The 22,930-nt window shown below is 44.4% G+C and overlaps 1 long non-coding RNA gene and 1 pseudogene across 3 annotated transcripts; one reads left to right on the forward strand and one right to left on the reverse strand.

Annotated features, from left to right (window-relative positions):
- Positions 1-8,149: 8,149 nt before the first annotated feature.
- On the reverse strand, positions 8,150-10,388 carry LOC311580647 (large ribosomal subunit protein eL21-like; annotated as a pseudogene). The gene has a single exon. The product of its transcript is annotated as a large ribosomal subunit protein eL21-like (transcript).
- Positions 10,389-10,486: 98 nt separating this feature from the next.
- Positions 10,487-22,186, forward strand: LOC311582012. 2 transcript variants are annotated; one of them, XR_014773987.1, is made up of 4 exons: positions 10,487-10,675; positions 11,982-12,090; positions 20,357-20,462; positions 21,434-22,186. It is a non-coding gene; the product is annotated as an uncharacterized lncRNA (long non-coding RNA). The 2 variants fall into 2 exon arrangements; XR_014773988.1 differs by having other exon boundaries at positions 10,529-10,564.
- Positions 22,187-22,930: the final 744 nt, after the last annotated feature.

The raw sequence follows: 22,930 nt of genomic DNA on the forward strand, positions 1-22,930 counted from the left end.
CAAACTCACAGAGATCCGCCTACACTTCCCAAGCGCTGGGATTGAAGGCCTGCTCCACCATGCACAGCCCTTCAGGTCTTTTTCTTTTTATTATTATTATATTTTTTATTTAATATATTTTGATCATGTTTTCCGCTTCCCCAACTCCTTCCAGATCCTCAGCTCCCTGCCCACCTTAATGGATGTCATCTTATTTCTCTTTCTTAACAAAAAACATCTCAAAATGAAAATCAAACAAGAAAAATTCCAATAAGATAAAAACAAAAAAGTAAAAAGAAAGCAAAACAAACAAAAAGAAACCATACACACACACCAACACCACCACCAACAACAACAAAACCACGGATTTCCTTTTGTCTTAGCCAACTACTCCCAGGCACGGGGCCTGCTCTCACGTGTGGTTGATAGACCCACTGATGCTTCATAGCAAAACACAGATCTTCTCTACCTCAGCAGGTGTTAGTTAAACATGACAAGCAGATGTGTCTTCTGAGAAGCGTCATGCAGCAGCTGATGGAAACAGATGCAGAGACCCACAGCCAAACTACAGGCAGAGCTAAGGGAGGTCTGTGAAATAGTGGGGGGAAGGATTGAGGAACCCAGAGGGGGTCAAGGACACCACAAGGAGACCTACAGAGTCAACTATCCTGGAGGCTCACTGAGACTGAAACACAACCGAAGAGCATGCATGGGCTGGACCTAGGGCCCCTACACAAATGTAGCAGATGTGCAGCTTGTTCTTCATGGGGGTCCCCTAAGAATTAGAGTTGGGGCTGCTTCTGACATTGTTGGTTGTCTTTCGATCCTTTTCATATAGCTGGATTGCCTTGTCTGGCCTCAGTGGGAGACGATGCTTCGTTTAGCCCTGCTGAGACTTGATGTACCAGGGTGGGTTGGGCTGATGGCCAAATAGAGGAAAGTGTGTGAGGGTAGAACTGGGTGGAGGTGGGAGGTGGGGGGCCTTCGATCAGGCTATAAAGTGAATAAAGCAAAAACTTTAAAGTTTAAAACAAAAATCAGGAGGCTCACCCTCCCTCTCTCAGCAATTGTTAATTAGTTGGCACACACCTTTAAATCCCAGCACTTGGGAGGCAGAGGCAGGCAGATCTGAGTTCAAGGCTAGTCTCCTGATCTAGAGCACTTTGATGAAAGTATCCCACTTAGGGCTAAGTGTTCCAAAGTCTATTCCCCTCGCTCCCCATTGTCCAGCTGTGGGTCTCTATGTTAATTTCCATCTCCTGCAAGAAGCTTCACTGAGGTGGGCTGAGTGAGGCACTAATCTGTGGCTATAACACTATGTCTCCAGGAGTCATTTTATCCACATGTTTCTTCAGCAAATGAATAGTAATAGGTTTCCCCCGGGCCCATGACCTAGCTAGTCTCAGGTTCTTGGCTACTTTAGCAATATCAGGTATGGGTTTCGTCTCATGGAATGGATTTTAAATCCTATTTTTTTTTAAAAGTGGTTGGTTACTCATACCCATAATTATTTGTGCCATGTTTGCATGAATATCTCTTATAAGCAGGTCACGGTTGTAAGTCACAGGGTGTGTAGCTGGGTGATATTGATGATTACCTTTGTCTTTTAGTAGCCTTCAGAGTACCATTTAGCAGCATAAACACCAGTTGGTAGGGGTGCATGGTGCTTTGAATAGGAATGGCCCCCATAGGCTCATAAATTTGAATGCTTGGTCATTAGGGAGTGGCAATACTTGAGAAGGACTAGGAGGTGTGGCCTTGATAGAGGAAGTATATCACGGGGGTGGGGGGTGGAGTTGGGGTTCCAGAAGCCCAAGCCAGGCCTAGTGACCCTCTCTTCCTGCTACCTTTGGATCCAGATCTCAGCCACCATGCCTATCTATATGCCACCGTGCTCCCTGCCATGAGGACAATGTACCAAACCACCGAAACTGTATGCCAGCCTCAAGGGAATGTTTTCTTTTTATGAGTTGCCTTGGTCTTCACAGCAATGGGACACTGACTAAGATGGGGCGAAACTCTTCTAGTTAGGTACCAGCTCAGCTTCTCTATGTTCAATGACTTAAGTGTTGCCTTCAGCCACAGGGCCTTAACATCAGGTTCTGGAGGGCAACTGATAGCCTTGGCAACAGCCTGTGAGGTTTGGGGTGGGGTGCGGTTCCACGGGACCCTTTCGGCCAATGACTCAGCACGACGCATTCCTGGCACTAGAGTAGTGTATGATGTTCGTTGTGTCATTGTCTCACCCGAATGTGGTGACCTCATTCATATCCCTTTCTTACATGTGTATGCTCTATAAACTTCCACAGCAGATGGTTTCCATATGGCTTTCCAGATGCCTGTAGGGTTAGATGTCCCTCCACATAGCCCCCCATCCTGCTCTCTTAGCCCTCCCTATTTAATCCTCCTGTTCTAATGTCCCATTTGTCCCTCCATAACAATAAATCCAATTTCACCTTCCTCTCAAGATCCCCTTCTCCACCCTGGTCCCTTAGTGGGTATATGATTTCTGGTTATTTAGATTGTGGTACACATATCAAAAAAAAAAATTAAAACATATAAAAGCTAATGTCTACTTAAAAGAGAAAACAACTGATATTTGTTTTTTGGAGTCAGGGTTATCTTACTCAAGATAATTTTTATAGCTCCATCCATTTACCTGCACCTTTAATTTTCTTTTTTCTTTTTGGTTTTTTGAGACAGAGTTTCTCTGTGTAGTCCTGGACTTACTTTGTAGACCAGGCTGGCCTTGAACTCAAAGAGATCTGCCTGCCCCTGCCCCCTGAGTGCTGGGATTAAAGGCATGCACCACTACCGTGCCTGGCTTAATTTTTCTTAGCAGATGAATAATGTTCCACTGTGCTTCTCAGACATTTGTGTTTCATCTTCTGAGAACTCTCTGCTTAGTTTTGTATCCTATTTTTTAGTTGGGCTTTGTTTCTTGATGTTTAGGTTTTTCAGTTCTTTACATATTCTATAGACTACCCTATATCTCATGCTGTAGGCTGTTGGTTTGTCTAAGTGATGCTGTTCCTTGCCATAAGAAGGGTTTTGCCTTGACGAGGTCCCGTTTATTAATTTATGTCTCTGTGCCCGTGCTATCAGTGTTGTGTTCAGAAAATCCTTTCATGTGCCAGTGAATCAAACTTATTCCCCATTGCAGAGATTCTACTCAGTGTATATGAAGGCTTTTTAATAGTCATATAGTCACATTAATAGGTCTCCCTCTTTTTATTAGTATATATAAATAAAAATTTCAAAACTCATGTTAATTGTCCCAAAGAAAGGTCACAGTTCTTAAATGTGCTTTTTGTGTTTAGTAATTACGTTGTTTCTTAAAATTTTAGTTATGAACAAAATGAAGTTGGGCCAAGTTAACAGCTTCAGTTTACATGAGCACTTACTTAGATGTCAATCGAGTACTAAGTACATGATGTGCAAACCATAATCACATGTAGTCAGACAGTCCACGATCCTACATAAGATACATTAAAATTTTTTTGAATGAGGCCGGGCGGTGGTGGCGCACGCCTTTAATCCCAGCACTTGGGAGGCAGAGGCAGGCGGATCGCTGTGAGTTCGAAGCCAGCCTGGTCTACAAAGTGAGTCCAGGACAGTCAAGGCTACACAGAGAGACCCTGTCTCGAAAAACCAAAAAAAAAAAAAAAAAAAAAAATTTTTTTTTGAATGTTGCTTGTTGAGATTATGTTGTCTGTAAATTTTATTGCGAAAAGGAACTATAACACAGGGATCTCTAGAGATATATGTTAGTTCCAGATCATGCAGAAACAAAAGCAGACATATGTGGCACACGGGAGTCTTGAGGTGGGGGAGGGGCCTGAAGAGAGTGGGCAGGAACTGCAGGCATTCGGACCCTGTGGAGCCTGCTGCAGCACAGCCTCCCTGTGGAAGCTTGTCTTACCTCCTTAGTCTAATATAAAAAGGGTAGAGTGAGGCCTTGGGGGCTCAGTGGGACTGGAAAGTTTTATGGATGCCCCATGATAAAGTAAGCCCATGTCCCATCCGGGCACAAGTCCCCATGGGATCCACATATCACACAGAGTATATGTGGACTGTTACATCCTTTTCTTTAAAAAAAAAGGGGGGGCATTTTATTTGGGTTAGTATGAATACAGGAGACTGCACTATGGCCTTGGCAGGTAGGCCCAAAATAGCAAAATAAAAAGCAAAGGAAGAAATTCCATGGTGTCAGCTCAGGGAAAGGAAAGGAGCTCTTATGTTGCTGTTAGAGTCCCCAGAATCACAGTGCAAGCTCTCGGTCAGGCTTGCAGGAGAGACAGGGGAAGGAGAAAGAAATGACAGGCATTTGTTTCCAGGTAGAGAGTGACTTCCAGCGTTTCCCTATGGAATGTGTCCAGCCCAGTGTGAGGATGGGCAAAGCGTTCTGGCAGCTCAGCAGTCACCATATGCTTCCTCCCTAACACAGAGGCAGGGGGATTGCTTTTACTTTTGTGTCCTTTTATAGTAGTCATTTTTTAACTAAAGACATCTCTATATTAAGAGACAAATCACAGTAACTATGCTGGAAATAGTTTACCCATTAGCTGTCTTTAAGGACACAGCGCCTTTATGTTTCGTGTGTGTGTGTGTGTGTGTGTGTGTGTGTGTGTGTGTGTGTGTGTGTGTATTTTTTTTTTCCCTCTCTTTCTCTTGTCACAGAGTCAGGGGCCAGGCTCACCAGCCTGTTAACCTCTGAGAGAGATTAGGAGTTAGGCTAGAAGTTTGACCTGTTATGTAGAAATGGGGGAACAAAGAGAAGGAATGAAGGTAAAAGGAAAAAGGGGCTGTGAAGGTGGGAACTTCAGCATTTGCTGTTTCCTCTGATGAAGGCCTTTAAGTCAGTAAGGATTGGATCCAGGCAGGTATGGCCGTTGCATAATTGATACTGTGGCCAGATCCGAACAGAATAGTAAGAGTAAGTCTGAGGCTGGCTAGACTAAAGTTCTGAGGTTTGATTTTTAGCATGCCAAAGGGTGTTCTCGGGCACAGACTTTAGAACTTATCTCAGAAGGCAGAGGAGAAGGACTACAGAGTCATTTCCCAGGTGGTCACCTGGGTCCAGATAGCAGCAGGCGGAGCAGGCATGAATGGCAGAAAGAGGTTATCCCTGGCCTGTGGACATCAGGTAGCAAAAGCCAAGGAACCCCTGGAGTTCTGGAGAAGGCCTAGGTCTGGTCCTGACAGTGGCCAAGACGCTTACCATGGAGTATGTGGTAGTAGGTGTGGCCTACAAACAGCCCGGAGCCTCTGTCCTTGAGGTCAGTAGATAGTGATGGGCAGAGAGCTAAGAGGACAGATTAGGCAAAGAGCCCAAGCGGAGTTTATGTGGCTGGCCAATCACCACCCACAATGGGGCTTCCACCACCCATGTGGACAACGCCTCCTAAGCCCCAGAGGTTTCAAGTTGCAACTGGCAGCCATTCAGTCCCTAGTAAGCCAAGTCTCGGTGGATGGTTATCAGAAGAGGGAGGGAGATAGGGAAGGAGAGAGAAGACCACCCAGGGAGTGGGGTGCAGGAGCCCTGAACCCCTCTAGGGTTTCAGTGCACAAATGCCAGGTCAGGATGGAAGGCGGCAACATGAAAATAAAAGAAAGAGACCTACCTCAACAGAAGCAGAATATTTGTTTCCCAGAACAATAAAGGGCAGAGGTCTCTCCTTGGAAGTGGAGACACACCTAGATGCATGAAACTTGAGAGTTTAATAGGGCAGAAAAGGAACATTGGGGGTGGAAGATTCCGTCTGTAGGCCTCCTCTTTTTTTTTTTTTAAATCTGGAAGTTGTAAATGCCAATGATGTGCCTGACCTTCTTCCAGGACCATAACTGCCTGCAGATGTTATCAGCCTGTCCACCTTCCTGCCCGGACTTTCCCAGCTCCTCTGAGGCTTTTAGACCATTAACCCTTCTGTAACACCCGAGGTAAAAGGACCACTATCTCACCGTTGTGGAAGTGTTGCCAGTGCAGCCATTGCTGTGGTGTGTGGGCTTTACGGTTAGATGGGCATTGCAATTGCTCCTCTTGGCTTTCTCAGTGCCTTCCGATACTACGAGAGCCACAGAAGCAGACGACACTATGATGAGCTCCAGTCCTCCAGGTCCTGGGTCACGTCCTCAGCAGCAGGGCTTCCTCTTCAGATTCTGAGAGGCAAGCACTACCAATAGCCTGTATTGCTTTGGAGGTGTCTTAGCCTCCTCTGACCAAAAGCCTGAGAAGAGGTTTCTCAGACAGAGTCCTGACTTTTTATTGGGTACCCCATGGCTCTTAGGGGAGGGGGCATTGTCATCGCAAGGTTGGTGACATTTTCTTGAAATCTTACAAAAACTGTACTTAAGCCAAGGAAGATAATTGTTAAGATAAGAGTTGACAGTGAGCATGTCGACGTGGCAAGGTTAGTGGCATAATTCATAGAAGCTCAGAAGTCAATCTCTATACTGCTTCCTTATCTGCCTGGGACTATTAACAGGAAAATAAGGCCGACACTTTAATTTATAATTTTCATTATATACATATGTGTGTGTATGTGTTAAAATTACCATAATTTTAATCATCAGTTGCTTCTGGCTGGCTTTTGAATGGTATAACTTAGCCACATACTTAAACACACACACCCTAGTATATAGTCACACCCCTCAGAAGCAACACGGCTTCCGTTCACATTCTATTGCCCAGGCAGACCTCCACAGCCTCTCGTTCACTCCCGGACTATAGAAGTGGACATCTCAGTGTCTAGAATGAGTTGAATAAGATCCCGCTTGATATTACTTAAGACATAATTAGTATTAAACCACTGCCTATGTACACAGCGCTGCTCCGCATAGCAAGCCCACCGCGCGGCTGCAGTGCTCCTGGTCCTTTAAGTACTGTGTGGTCTGTGTAGGCTTCTGCTATGAGTGCTGCTCTCCTGCCATCGTATGGTGTAGACTCCATACACTTCTTTACACGGCAAACCAGGCATCCAGTACTGCTGTGTTGTGCAGCCCTTCTTGCAGGTCAAGGAAAGTGAGCCTGTACAGAAATGGCGAGCAGTTTACAGACGCCATACTCAGTACTTGCATTAAGGGTCAGACTACCAGATGTAGTAGATGGTACAGCAGGCCAGGCGTGGCATACTGGCAGCAAAGGGATGTGGTAGAAGTGACCCAGGCACAGTACCCCCAGCATGGGCCATTAAGTGCAGTCATCTACCCCTAGTCAACCGATGTGCTGTCTCATCTCTGATGCAAGCAGACTCACCTGCAAAGTGCTGGTCCTGGGCTTCCAGCCCCTGCTCCAGCTCATGCTCAGGCTGGGCCTGGGTGGTCTTCCCATTGTAGATCTTGGGTACAAGCTAGTAGTCTGTGGGCAACAGCCAGTCCCCAGATGTTTTCTTCCCCATCTTGGAGACTCGTGCATGCCTGCTTACGGGCGGGCGTGCCTGCCCTCAGTGGCATGCTTGTAGAGATCAGGGGACAACCTGCATGTATCAGTTCTCTCCTACCAAGACGGGCTGAAGTCAGGCTGTTAGGCGCGTGGCTAACTTCTCTCACTGAGCTGGGCCACCCATGCACTTTTTAAAGCCCTGTGCCAGTTCTGTGTTCTAAAAGCCTAGAGCTCTGACAAAAATTTTACCTTGACACAGGCACTTCGGAAATTCATTCATCTGTAGGCTGTTGTCACGATTTGTTTTGGCTAACCTGGATCTCTGCGTAAGGTCCTCTATGCGTACGTGGCTAGTTGTTTAAGCAGTACTGGCTAACGCATACTCTGTATTAGTTTAAGCAGTACTGGCTAATGCATACTCTGTATTAGTTTAAGCAGTACCGGCTAACGCATACGCTGTATTAGTTTAAGCAGTACTGGCTAACGCACACGCTGTATTAGTTTAAGCAGTACTGGCTAACGCACACTCTGTATTAGTTTAAGCAGTACTGGCTAACGCACACTCTGTATTAGTTTAAGCAGTACTGGCTAACGCACACTCTGTATTAGTTTAAGCAGTACTGGCTAACGCATACTCTGTATTAGTTTAAGCAGTACTGGCTAACGCACACGCTGTATTAGTTTAAGCAGTACTGGCTAACGCACACGCTGTATTAGTTTAAGCAGTACTGGCTAACGCACACTCTGTATTAGTTTAAGCAGTACTGGCTAACGCATACGCTGTATTAGTTTAAGCAGTACTGGCTAACGTATACGCTGTATTAGTTTAAGCAGTACTGGCTAACGCATACGCTGTATTAGCTTGACTTTCAAACAGTACAAGCCAATCACATTTCAAAGTTATATTTCTTTCATTTTATCTTTTTTTTTTTCAGTCCGGGTTCTTTATTTCTTTTTGTACATTAGTCCATAAATTTGTATAGAACCGGCTTCAGCAGCTTAGGCTCCTCCCCATTAGTCCTCACGAAGTGTGCTTCTCTGGGTGGCGCAGGCTGGCACTTCCGCTGAACCCAGGTGCCCTTCTCTTTGGCCTCCTTCTTCTTCTTGTTGCTCTCCTTCACCCACTTCAGGAAGATGTCCCTGCTCTTAGAGCACTTGATGTGCTCAATGCACACATTGATTCTCTTGGTGAAAATCTTGCCCTTAACTTGTTTGTTCACAGTGATGGCCACAGCGTGCTGGGTGACGTTGTAGACTCTCCCGGTTTTGCCGTGGTAACGCTTATGGGGCATTCCTTTTTGAACAGTGCCCATTCCCTCGATGTCTACAGTATCACCCTTCTTGTAGATTCGCATGTATGTGACCAAAGGAACAACTCCATGTTCCCTAAAAGGCCTGGAGAGCATACAGCGAGTGCTCCTCCCTCTCCCCGTGTGGTTGTCATTTTGGCGAGTTACTGGAAGATGGCTGCCACGGCCAAAAGGAAGGGCGTGGGGCTCAAAGTTATATTTCTAAACAAATCTTTTGAGGCCACTCAGGTTGGTTTAGACTGACATCAAAATTCAGACAATGTGCTTTGGAAACTAAGTGCTGAATGCATAAACAACTGTGCAGGTGCTGGGGTTAAAGGGGAGCAAGCGGGGATCAGGATAGAAAACGAGCAGTGGAGACAACAGACCTTGAGGTTGAAGGGAATTGGCTCAGGTCCCAGCTCACACAGGGTGAAAATCTCTTCCCGTCTCCTAGGAACCCCGGGAGGAGACTTATGCTCTTGCCGGTTCTAGCCGAGCTTCTGTCCCTGCTGAGTCACCTCATCGGTGGATCATGTCGCAGCCCAGCACACCGTCGTTGTCTACACCACATTGCAACACAGAGGGAGGGAAGACCCTTCCTTGACACACCTCACCAAGCAGCCGCCGCCCAAGGCTTTTGTGAAGCCATAGGTGGACTTTTTACTAGAGTTTGGAAACAAGAGAGGGGCGAAAAGTTACGTAATGCAAAAAAAGCTGTAAATGTTTCAGCTGTGAGTTTTCTTCTTAAAAAGTTCTTTGGCTGGGGCCGTACTCATCACCTCTGAAGTAAGGCAGCTGGCCCAGAAGTTTTGGCCAACTTTAACAGGAAGGAAACTCCTCAAAATGTATTGGGTCCTTGGGGCTGGAGAGGAGCGTCGCCATCATCATCACCACCACCACCACCACCATTTTGTGTGTGCACACAACCGGTGTATGCACACAAGTATGCATGTGTACCTCTTTCAATATGGAAGCCAGAAGAGGATGGGCTGCCTTATTTTTTGAGGAGGTGGGAGGTCTCTCTGAACCACAGGCTTGCTGTTTCAGCTGGGCTGCTTGACGCAAAAGCTGGATCCACCTGTCTCTGCCACCCAGTTCTGGGCATAGGCATTTGTGATCTTGCTGGGCTTTCAGCGGGTGCTAGGGATTTGAACTCAGATCAACCTGTTTCCACAGTAAGCGCTCTTATACACCAGGCCATTTCCCCAGCCCCATAACTGCTCTAACTATTCTCATTTCACAGAGAGGAAAGCAGATGTAAGCAAAAAGCATACTTGGTAAGTAAGCATTGGAGCCTCAGCTGAAACCCAGTCTGGCTTTAGAGTGTTTCTTGGTCACCTGTGACATATTGGCCAGCTGTGCAGAGGAAGAAAGGACTAGCATAGACAAAGTTACGTCTAAGTCCCTGGTTTTCATAGCAGGACACAGTAGGGAGGCTTTGAGGTGTTCTCACTTAGCAGAGTGGTGGTCACTGCCATGTCTATGTTACTAAGCAGGGTTAGGCTCAGGCTTCCAGACAATTCACCGAAGAGAAACAAACCCTGGGTACTAGCAGGAGACGGTGCCTTTAGGGGATGTTTAGGTCCCGAGGCAGCACCCAAAGGAGTCCAGTCGTTTCCCTGATGTGACACCAGCAGACAGTGGCAGTCTAGAAACCTTAGTGCGTACTGGTCGTGCCGGTGCCCTTGTAAGCCTCCAGAGCACTGACAAGAAGGCTTTTCTTTATAGCCATTGGGTTTCAGGTACTTTTGTTAGAGCAACGCAAACGGACAAAGAATCTTCTACAGGGAGTGAGCTGTTGCCATAGAAATACCTAACAACGTGGGAACACTTTTGGAGCTGGATAATGGGAGAGGATGGAAGTTTTCCAGTACATCGCCGTGAGGCAGCTGGCTGCAGATTGGTGATTCGGGTGTGTGTGTGGGGGCATATTCTAGAGTCTTTGCAGAGAACACCCAGGTGTCCATGAGCAGAATGGAGAGTAGAGATATGGACAGTAAAGCCAGCTCTGATGGAATGACAGGTAGAAATGAAGAACTTGTTATTGGGGCTTGGAAAATGGTGATTTTTTTTTTTTTTGTCACAGAGTCACAGAGGTTGGATGAATTGTGTTCATGTCCTAGTATTTTGTGGCATAAACAGAGAAGGACACTTTATTTATTTATTTATACTTTGGTTTTTTTGTTTTTCAACACAGGGTTTCTCTGTGTAGCCTTGGCTGTCCTGAACTCACTTTGTAGACCAGGCTGGCCTCGAACTCACAGCGATCCGCCTGCCTCTGCCTCCTGAGGGCTGGGATTAAAGGCGTGTGCCACCATGCCCGGCACTAGAAGGACACTCTTAATCCATTTTGTGACTCTATATTAAAATATCTGAGACAATGAATGCCTGTTTCTTTTAGTACTAGACACTCTTACAGCCTGGGACATTGATGCTGAAGTGACAGTGCCCAATAAAGACTTTCTTGCTGTCACAATCCAGGCTAAAAGGGCAAAGGAGTGCGGACACAAAGGATGGGGTAGGAGCAGAAGACGAGTGGGCAAGGGTGCACAAACACAGCTTTTCGTCATGAACTCACGAGTCTTGATAACTCACTCCTGTAACAATGACACTAGTCCTCTCTTAAGAATCAAACACTTCTTAAGGGTCCCAATGTTGTTGTGTTGGGGATTAACCTTCCAGTGCATGAATTTTGAGGGGGCACATTCAGTACAACAGATGCCAACCTACACCAGTGAATTGAGGATGTTTCCCACCTAACAGAGAGGAGAACCTCACGTTTTCATTGGTACAGTCTGTCAGTAGCTTTCCCAGTACTGAGCTCAAGTGTAAAAGCTTTGACGATCTAACCTTGAGCTTTGGCCACAGCACCAGCTCCCTAAGTTATAAACACGTTCTTCCAGGCACTTTGAGGCTACAGTTTCTGTGTGGAGGCATCGCTGAGCGAACATTTGTTAGCTGTAAAAGAAGTAAGGAGAAAAGGATGATAGAATAATTCTGTTGGCTTAGCCCTGGTCACTCAGCTTTATTTCTATAGGTTTATTCTGTTTCTCTTTCTTAGACAAAATACTCAGAGCAATAAAATGAAGGTTCGTGTGTCCCCGTCCCCCCCCCAGTCACTAACTCTGTACTGTTGCCAGCTTGATCGCTAACTCTGCGCTGTTGCTAGCTTGGTACAAATTCTTTCAGCTCTTCTTATGGATGTTCTCTTTTGTATATATATAAAATACCTGCTATTTATACTTATAGAAAATACTCATTTAAGTAGAGGGTGTGTGGTATTCTATACTTGTAGACTATATATAGTAATGCTTTATATTTGTCCTTAGAGAGAATGCATCTCTTGTTGCATTAAAGTTTTCTGGGAAAACATGAACAAATATCCAAGAGGATACCAGTGACAGGCCAAAAGAAATGACTCCATCCAAGACTCTTTTGGTGAGCCAATAGATTTAACTAGAGTTTCTCAGAAAGCACTGGTGACGGGTTTCCTACAGGAGCAGGGCAACAGTGTGCCAAGAAAGAATGACTTTCCCCAGCAGCTGTCAGTGTTGACATAGTCTCACTGGAGGGCAAGGCCATAAGCACTGCCTCCAGGGTGGTCTCCTTGGTAACCCCATTCCCTGCCTTGCTTGCCTAGAGAGCTCTCCCTCCATGCTGGTGAGGGCCTATGATACGGGTACCTGAGCAGCTGCTGCGATGCCCAAATGGCAGCATATTGGCTCTGTTTCTTAACAATTAAACTTTATTATACAACCCAACTAGCTTACACAAGAGGGAAAAAAGGTTAAAGGGAAACAAGAGTGAACCTTCCAGTATCCATTCCTCGGGACGGGTCCTTAGGTGTCTCTCTGGCCCGCGTGCTGGTCCAGCCTCTCCGCTGCTCCACACTCACTCCAGCCCTGGCTGAACCTGTTGCTCTCTGCTCCCCACCTGCCTGAGTCACATGGGAAAGGCGGTCTCCTTCTCCTGTTGAGAGTCCATTAGAAAAACAATAGCCCAGTTGGGGTTCCCAGGTCTGTTCCTGAATTCCAGGCCCAGGATGGCTCCACTCAGTCTGTCATAAGGTATTCATGGGGTGCCCCAAGGGTAAAGCTCCCCAAGATTGCTTCCACCTGTGACAAAGCTTAATCTTTCCCACAGCAGCAGCCATGCCTATCAGGACAGCATTCCACAACATTTTTTTTTTAAACATAAATTGAATTGTAATATGCAAATGTTGACATTTTTGTTATTGTGTCAAAACTCTGCTGTTTGTTTTGTGAGACAAGGTCTCACTTTGTAGCCCAGGATGGCCTGAAATGTAGCCCAGGTTACCTCTGCCTCCCAAGTGCTGAGATTACAGGCATGAACCATCACACCCAGCTCTACAACATGACACTTTGCTTTTAATAATATAACTCAGAAATTTCTAATGTTAGTATTTATATTTACTTAAGCACTTTTACATGTGACATGCTTTTGCACAATGTAGGCCTGTCATAGTTATTAGTCATTTCCTGTTAGTGGTTATTATAATTATAATAGAAATAATTTAGGTTATTTGTATTTTTTCATTGTTACAAATAATACATAATGAATGTATTTCATTAGAGCCATATGAACATTTTCCTGTGATAAACTCCAAAGAGTTATAACTCTCAGGGTCATGGGATATACATGTATATACATGTATATACATGTATGTATATATGTATGTATGAATGTATGTATGAATTTATGTATGCATTCAGAAAATGAAAGCACTCCCCAAACTATGGCAGTTACATGCTGAGTTTGAACTCAGAGGACGGCCTCTGACCTCCCACCCACAGCCCTTTTTCCTCCGGAAGCTGCAGGAAGGGATTTATGTGAAGTTCTTTTATCTGACTGAGGGAGTTCCTTCAGGAATGGAATTGTCTCACCTCCTTCCTCCCCACTTATATCCATTAAACATAGAGGCTTATCTCACAGGGCAAGGAGGGTTAAGGGTGTGACATCTGGCCCAGAGAGACTACCAAAGGCAATTATCCATTCTTCTGTGGGTCATAACCCAACAGAACATCTACATAGCAAGAATGATTTTGTTCACCATGCATCTCACACACACACACACACACACACACACATGCACACACATACACACACATGCACACACATACACACATATGCACATACATGCACACACATACACACTGCTCACACATACACAATATACACACATACACACTACTCACAGACACACACATACACAATTCACACATACACACCACTCACCCACTCACACAAATACACAACACACACACACACACACACACACACACACACACACACACACACACACACCTCTTAGTTTGGCTCAAATTCTTGAGGCTCTAGCCCAGTGGTTCTCAATATTCCTAATGCTGCAACCCATAAATACAGTGTAGTGACCCCCAACCATAACGTTACTCTCAGTGCTTACTTCATAACTCCAATTTTACTACTGTCATGAATCATAATATAACTATTTTCAGAGACAGAGGTTTGCCAAAAGGCTTGAGACCCACAGGTTGAGAAGCACTGCTCTAGTCTAAGGTCACGTGGCATCTCTGCTTTAGGATGCTGGCAAGGGTAGTACAGAGTGGCAGAACAGATCAGCTGTGTCCTGAGCCAGGAGCACAGAGAAGATAGGTTGAGAGCACACTATCACTGGGAGGGCCACCCTGAGGAACCATCGCACTCTTCCCACTGTCACTCCACTCCTCAAAGTCAGAATCAGCCTCCATAACATCATGGAGGACACTCAGTGCCCTAGCTGCAGCAGGGGTCCCTGGTCTGCTTCTTCCTCTAAAGTCTCTACTCCTCTGTTTCTTCCTGTGGCCATGGCAACCACAACCAGAAACCTCAGGCCATGTTCTCCTTTAGCTCAGCGTGCTGTTTGAGCTTTTGCTACCTGGGGTCTCTACTTAGTGTGGCTTTCATGTGCTTGTATATTAACTAATTTGTGTTATTTTTTCCCTCAGTCACTTTGCTATTAGTTTGTTCTATGGACCCAAATTATCAAATCAGCAGGAGTTAGAAAGAGAAAGAAAAATAAGTCTTCTATTCTTAACTACATCCCAGATTTTAGTAGCAAGCATGACACTTCCCTTTAAAGTGCTATAAACATCCACTCACATTTCTGCAGCTGTAATGTGTGTGTGGATAACTTCGATCATCTGTCTACTAGCCAATATTGATAATTTGCCAAACCAACAGGGGTGGGTGCCACTTCAGTTTTATTTTACTTTGCATTTCCCTGCCTGGTAGCAGAGCTGAAATCCTTTCTGCTGTTTGTCTGCTGTTCAGGTTTCTTTTGTGCGACTGGCTGGTTCACAGCCTTTGTTATGTGTCTCCGGGGCTGCTTGTGTCTCTCCTATTGTGTGTGGGCGTCTGACTTCCTTCTGTATTTCCTGCAGTGATATAAAGCTCAGGTCTAGCATAGTGACGTAGAAATGTATTCACTCTCAGGAATTCTTTGTTCCTAAATTTAAGAGATTGAAGGCACGCACAGGAGAGAAAAAGAAATGCCTGGTCATAAACGCCGGCTGTTGAATCTTTCAGCGCCTTTGAGTGTGAGTCTTTTTCTGGACATCCTCCTAACAGACCAGATGAAAGATGTTATTCATGTCTGTTCCTTTCAGACATGCTCTGGAAATGCCAGAGACTTCAGAGAGAAGGTGTGACTTCCAGAGGGAGGCTCTGTCTATTTCACTTTATTGTTTTATCTTATTTTTCATCAAAAAAACACTCTTTTTTTGGTTTTTCGAGTTGTCCTGGATTTCCGTTGTAGACCACACTGGCCTCGAACTCATAGAGATCCTCCTGCCTCTGCCTCTGAAGTGCTGGGATTAAAGGCATGTGCCACCACTGCCCAGGTTTAAAAAATGTATATGGGTGATTTGCCTGAACGCATGTCTGTGTATCACAGAAAAGGGCATTAGATCTACTGGGTAGGTTGTGGGGTGCCATCCATGTGCTGAAAATCAAACCCCCATCTTACACCGGAGTACCCAGTGCTCTCATGTGCTGAGCCATCTCTCCAGCCCCTGTATATTGCATTTAAAAAGGCAATCTGACAACCAAAAGAAATTTGCTAAGGGAACTGATGTGCTGACAACACTTCCTGTGCCTGCAGCCAGCCCTAAATTTAGAGTGAGGCTATGTATAGTGCAGTAGATATAGATAAGCCAGCAAACAGCATTCACTGGCTTGGTGTTCAGAGGTTAGTGAGGAAGGCTCTATGCAGAAGAATCTATAGTATTATGTTTCTTAAAAATGAATAAACCCAGATTTTCCTTTTCTCCTCAAAAGAGTTTCCCCACATCCATCCTCTGTGGAATTAATCTCTGAACACGGTCAGCAGACGTTTTGTTTTATGTAGCAGCCGCCTTGCTTTTTTGTTTGTTTGTTTTTGGTTTTTTGTCTTCCTCTTTTGAGTTCTGTTTTGCCTTCCTGGTCATTCTCTGACCTGTTCTGAAAGGTCCAGCCCATGAACATTGCCGTCTCTTCTGCCTTGAACTTGTAGTCATGTCAGCACAGCATGCAATGTGTGATTCGGGATTGTGAGATAGAGAGGGGGCCCAGCAAGTCGCTAGGTTTGTGCCTGGAGATTATGTGTGGATTAGCACGGTCGTTTGCACTGTGTTTTAAATGTTCTTAGATTTATTGACATATATATGTACTGCTTGTGTTTCTGGTGCCCACAGAGGACAGGAGAGGGTGTCAGATCCCCTGGAACTGGAGTTATAGATGAATGTGAGCCACCATTAGGGTGCTGGCATCAGAGCCCTGATCCTCCGCCAGAGCAGCAACTGCTGAGCCACCTCTCCAGCCAGCCCCCTCGGCACTGTACACAAGGATGTCGAGCGAGCTTCCTACACTCTGGAGCTGTTTCCTCCTCTACAAGGGAGATGATATTATTTCACCTTAGAGGATCAGAGCAAGTATAGCACACGTGGAATGGTTGGCGTGTGGTGCTTCACACCATGCAGAACTAGAGCAGACACATCGAAATGTTCCTTCGTGTCTTTTTAGCTCCTTCTGAAAGGGCCTACCCCAGGAGGCACCCCGAGTTTAAGGCAAGCCTGAGTACATAAGAAAACACTTTAAAAATTTATCTGGGAAAAGATGGTGGGAGGGTGGGACCAGGAGGAGAAGAGGAGTATAAAGTAAACAAACAAACAAAAAAACACAAATACATAAATGAGAAAAAAAAAACCCTATCCGACTAGCAAGCTACCTTAATGTTCTCATCTTTGTGTCAAATGGACCCCTCTAGGAGCCAATATGGCTTCTAGTCATGCAGCAGAGCCAAGAGTGTGACCGGAAGCTAGTCTCTTCCTACAGCTCATTCATTTGGGAGGGAAGTCTTTCCTGATGGGCTCCTTTTGGAATCTCAACTTTGCAGAGCTGTCTAGTGTGTTCACCCCCCAGTTCAAAGAGTCTGGGAAGCATGTCTAAGGCAAACGGGAAACGCTTTAGTCATGACTAGCTTGACCTGTTTTTATTTATTGCTTATCTTAGGCATCTTCTCCCCTAAAGTCAAGTGCTACTAGCAAAGAGGAGGGATGGACAGATGTCTACTCTTTTGAGTAACTCAAGATGCCACGTGGCCTTTCTTCTGGCTATACCAACTGGATGGGAATGAATGTTTATCTAAACTGATTTCTCCCATGGTGATCTTAATTAATCCCAGGACTCAGGAGGGAGAGGTGGAGGCAGGCAGATGTCTGCCAGTTCTAGGCCAGCCTCCATAGCCAGTTTCCCCAGAGACTGTAGTGATTTGTGGTATAGCCAAGAAATAGACCCTCATGTCACAGATACACCCTTGCATCTTCTCAATAAATTCCTATTTACTGTACCTCCCTCCTTTCTTCTCTCCTTCTTTTGTTCTTTCTTCCGTCATCTTACTATGTAACCCAAAATGGCCCCGTACTTGCTATGTAATCTGTGTTGGCCTTGAACTCACAACCCTCCTGCCCTCCTGCATCAGCCTCTTGAGTGTGGGATTATGTGTCACCGTACCTTTCCTTAAAGGTTATCACTACAGCTATTTGTTCTCTCTCTCTCTCTCTCTCTCTCTCTCTCTCTCTCTCTCTCTCTCTCTCTCTCTCTCCCTCTCCCTCTCCCTCTCCCTCTCCCTCTCCCTCTCCCTCTCCCCACTCTTCTCTTTTGGTGCTAAGAATTGAACTCAGGAGCTCACAAATGCTAAGCAAGCTCTATACTACTGAGCTCATCCTCAACCCAGTTTCTGGCTCTTGAAATGAGATGAACTTTAATTAAGCCACAGCCTCAGTTGTCTGGTCTTTATTGACAGTCACTAAAATAAACATGCATTGTAATAGTAACCGTCCACTTCTGTTTAGAAATGATTTTATGTATGTCTCTTCTTGTCCAGAGACTACAAAATCCTTAAGACAGAAGTTAAGCATATACAGTATTTCTTACAGCTCTTTTTTTTTAAAGGTTATTTACCTTTATTTTATGTGCATTGGTGTTTTGCCTCCATGTATGTCTATGAGAGAGCATCAGATCTTGGAGTTACAGACACTTGTGAGCTGCCATGTGGGTGTTGGGATTTGAATCCCAGCCCTCAGGAATAGCAGTCAGTGCCCTTAACCATCTTTCCAGCCCCTTTCCCACAGTTCTTAAAAAAATATTAACAACAAGATATGATCAAGGTTATCTAATGTTTGTAGGTTGATTGGTTGATATCATTTTTGGCTGTCTCATAAACAGAAAGAAAAGCATCATAATATATTTTATTGCCCTGGCCTGCGGGGTTCGACTAAAACTCGGGATAGAGTTCACCTGTTGAAAATGCAAGACACAAAGAAGGAGAGCAAATCTGATTGATCAAACTCTCAAACTTTATTAGTCAGGCAGCAGCTTTTATAAGTCAGAAGGCAGGGAAGCATATTGCCATAGCTACCGAACTGCAGCCTTTTCTCAAAACATACGGAATTCCAGGCAGAGTCATACCATACAGGGTATCTTGCTCTGTCTTCATCTAGCTTTAGTCTAACTGTTGACTTACAACAGGGTCGCTCCATCTCTGTCTTTCTTTAGTCTAACTGCTGACTCACAACAGGGTCGCTCCATCCCTATCTGTCTTTAGCTGCTGACTCACAACAGGGTCGCTCCATCCCTATCTGTCTTTAGTCTAACTGTTGACTCACAACAGGGTCAACTAGTTTCTGGTGAGAGGCAAGCTTTGGGAAAGACAGAGACTTAAAGGTGCAAACTTGGACAAGATGGCTGAACATTGGCCATATGGCCTATTGTCCCCAACATTTTATATCAGATTAGCAAAATGCAGTTCTAAACTGATAGGTTGGTAACATCTTGGAAACTCAAGTAAATTATTAAAAGAATGAGAAGATGTACTTCAATACAAAAACAGAGTTTCTGTTACCTTAAGGGGTAAGGTTGCAAGCCCTATCTGTGGGACAATCCACCTCATTCCACCCAAACTTTCCATCACTTCAAGGATGCAAAGCACCATTAGAGTCTGTAGAAAAATAAGCTAACACTTTCTAAAAAGGAAATTGGGGGAAAAAAAGCACACTTGACCACTTTTAGTACATGTTTCTTATATTTTTGGTTGTGAGTTTCGCCTTTAATGGCAGAGCCACATCTCTAGCCCTAGTGAATATGTCTTAATTCCCTTCTTTGTGTTTGAAATATTTGTTTCACAAAGCCTTCACCTTAGAGACACCAGCTTGGCCTGCACTGACATGTATGATTTGGTTCCTGTTTCTTTAGGGTGATGTTAACCAGACAGAAAAGCACAGTTTTGAGTACAATGGTGCTGAATTTCACATGTTCCCTTAAAGAACTCTAGACATTCTTTTTTTTTTTAAGCTTTATTTATTGATTATGTATACAATGTTTTTGCCTGCATGTACACCTACACAACAGAAGAGGGCACCAGATCTCATTATATGTGGTTATGAACCACCATGTGGTTGCTGGGAATTGAACTCAGGACCTTTGGAAGAGCAGCCAGTGCTCTTTACCTCTGAGCTATCTCTCCAGCCCAGATATTCTTATTTAACTTAAAATAGGATTTAAAAATGAACATAAGAGCTAGATATAAAAAAAAAAAGCTAGATATGGTGCCACATACCTTTAATCCTAGCACTCATGAGGCAGAGGTAGGCAATCTGTCAGTTTTTGGCCAGCCTGGTCTACAGGATAGTCATGGCCACAGAATAAGATCCTGTCTCTGTCTTAAAACGTTAAAAAAAATTGACTTGGTGTACATTTTTAGGATAATTTAAATTGTCTTAATATTACTGCTCATTGTTTTTAAAAAAGTGATGCAGCATCACCAGGCCTTTTGTGTTAAACCATATATTAGCCAAATCTGAGTTTTCCCCTTTATGCCAAATATTGAATTTTATGTCATATAGACTTTAGTTTAATGAGTATCCATGTCTACAAGAAACAAAATTAATATAATGAAGCTTTTTGTTTATAAAACAATCTAGATCCAATAGGTGCTTGATCTTGCAACTGGCCCACAGATGAATCCAAAACAACGAAAAGGCGACTTTGCTCTGTTTTGATTCCAGCAAAAAGAGTCGACACTCAGGAATTTATGGTGCGCGCGCACACACACACACACACACACACACACACACACACAGTATAAATGCTTATGGTAAGGAAACACTATTGTTTCTTTTCATCCACTTAGGATATGCTGTCACAGGATTGCCCTTCTCGTCTCTAAAACCCACAGGTTGTTGATGTTGTCAGGACTGCCAGTGACAAACACTCACCCATGCTTCTTTCCTGAACAGGTAACGTCCTTGAGTTTTGTTTTCATCAAACCTCTCCCCCAATGGGCTTTCAGAGGGAGGGCGGGAGTCAAGGTGAGGTAAGATCTAACCACCCGTCTTGCTATATCCCACTCTCCTGTGGAGTTACTGCTCTGGGTTCAGTCAACGCATCTGAGGATCAACTCAAAGCTCCGTACCCCTGGTAATCTTGAAAATGGAAAGTAGCATGTAGTAGATAGACATTTTAATTATGCATTTCAATTTCATTTGTTCTTAACTGGGCATTGTGTGAGGCCTGATGATAGCAGAGGGAGACTTTGGATTTAAAGACACTTCCCTGGGTTGGTCCTTGGCCAGTTAGTTATCTCTTCTCATATAGACCTGCATCAAGCTGTGGATGTCCTGGCAGCTGCAAGGTGCCAACCCTATACAGTCAATGAGCCCCATCTCAGCAGGGTAAGGGGGTGGACCACTCTGCTCCTCCCTGGGTGTCTCAACCTTTGGCTTTTTCTTCCTCTGCCTGATACAGCCTGACCCTTGGGACTTTGACCAGAAGTGCTGTTGATCTCTTACCTCCTTTCCACTCTCACAGGCCCAGCTCTTCTTTCTTATCAGTGCAAAGATCAGAGAGAGAGAGAGAGAGAGAGAGAGAGAGAGAGAGAGAGAGAGCGCCTGAGATCTTATGAGGTCATGCAGCACAAGTAGATTCCCCTAGAAAAAGTCTGCTATTTTCAAGGACAAAAACGGCTGACTAGTGAAAGCACTGTTCAGCCATGAATGCTATCTTTTATCCTTAAGAACTAAACTACAACCAAAGCCTGAGTGTCAGGACCTGTGGCTGCCCCAGTGCCCTGCATCTCAAGTCCAGGATAGCACTGCACTCTGTCCCTGCCTAGTCATCTTCTGGGTCTTGTGGGGAAAGTGACCTCTTGTACATGTTTTTTCTTTCCAAATGCACTTTTCTTCTTTATCCTGTATATTTTTTTTGCCAGGCATGAAATATTGGCACAGAAGAGGACAGGAATAAAAGCTCCCTTACAACCTCTGTGGAAATCGAGACAGCTTGAGTGTTGAGAGTCATCCAGAGTTTCAAAGGCAAAATGAAGCAGCCTTTTTTTTTTTGTCTTTTTTTTTTTTTTTTTTTTTTTTTTTTTTTGTCTCCTGTTTCCGGAATTTCTTCTTTTCTGAGCAATAGATAAAGGATCTGAGGACAACTGCCACCAGGCCACTCCCTCCTGTGGAGTCCAGCAAATGGGAGATAGGCACCAAAGATACTGCCTTCTCTGTCCTCAGCACTGTTCCCAGTGTGCTTCTTGCCAGCTGCTCAGGGGTTAGAGGCATGATGCTGCTGCAGGAACCGGAGACTTCAGGGACAATAACAGGTTACATGAAAGAGGCTGAATCCTAGATTTAAATATGGTGCAGAATTTTGAGACTGCAATATGAATCTATTTCTTCATTCTCCATTTTCTCCTGTATCTCAGTAAACCCGAAGAATGCTAGGCCCAGCTACCTTGATGTTTGTATTTTTATCTTTGTGTTTCCCTTTTCCCTTAGTCTTTGTTTACTATTGGTTCCAGCACACAGATTGCTGCAAAAAAAAAAAAATCTTATTTCCCTACCCACTTTGGAAAGTGTGATAATATATTTATAACTGAGTTATTATTATTCCTAGCACAGGTAGAATTCACCAAGAAAAATAGCAAATTACTTTGAGGTAGCTTTTTTCCCTTTAGGGATAAAACCCTTAAAATTATCCTTCTTGACTGTCTAGAGATGCCCATTTTTTCTGTGGGAAAAGAGCAATGGAAACTCTTATTCCCCATTAAGGGCAGGTCCTTTACACAGGATATATGGGCACATGACAGGAAATCAAATAGAGATTCAACCGAGAGCAAAACCTTTAAGTGTTATCAGAGGGTAAATTCATGCTTTTATAAGTTAGCAATCAGAGAAAAACTGAACTTAAATAAATAAAAAAAGCAAACATAAAGATGTAAGGCTAGACAGTATAAACCTATAATCCCACCCCACCCTCAACCCAGAAGTTGAAGCAAGAGAAAACAAAACAAAACAAAACAAACAAACAAACAAACAAAAAAACCAACCCACCTGCTAAGCACGAAGACTTGGTCTTAAAACAAAATGACAACATTGAAAAATCAGGTGGGTTTTGTTAATAGTATTTCTAGATACAGTGGAAAACAAACATAATCTCGTTGCACATTTTTGATCACCAGAGAATAATATGGCTTCCGTATAGTCAGATGAAAACCACTTGGCAGTCAGACTGCTTACCATGGGAAACGTAAGGCATCAAGCAAGGGCAACTGGAACAGCAACTACTCCCAAGCATAGGCTCATGGCCTATGAGGAGGTAGGTGCGAGCATTTAGTTTGGGTACATAATTAAATGGCATCATAGGGGCTATACGTCCCAGACAAGAAATGCTGGATAAAAGCCCTTCAGAAAGGGCTTGTGGAAACCAC

This window comes from Acomys minous, assembly GCF_964271855.1.
Source record: "Acomys minous genome assembly, chromosome: 13".
Taxonomy (NCBI): domain Eukaryota; kingdom Metazoa; phylum Chordata; class Mammalia; order Rodentia; family Muridae; genus Acomys; species Acomys minous.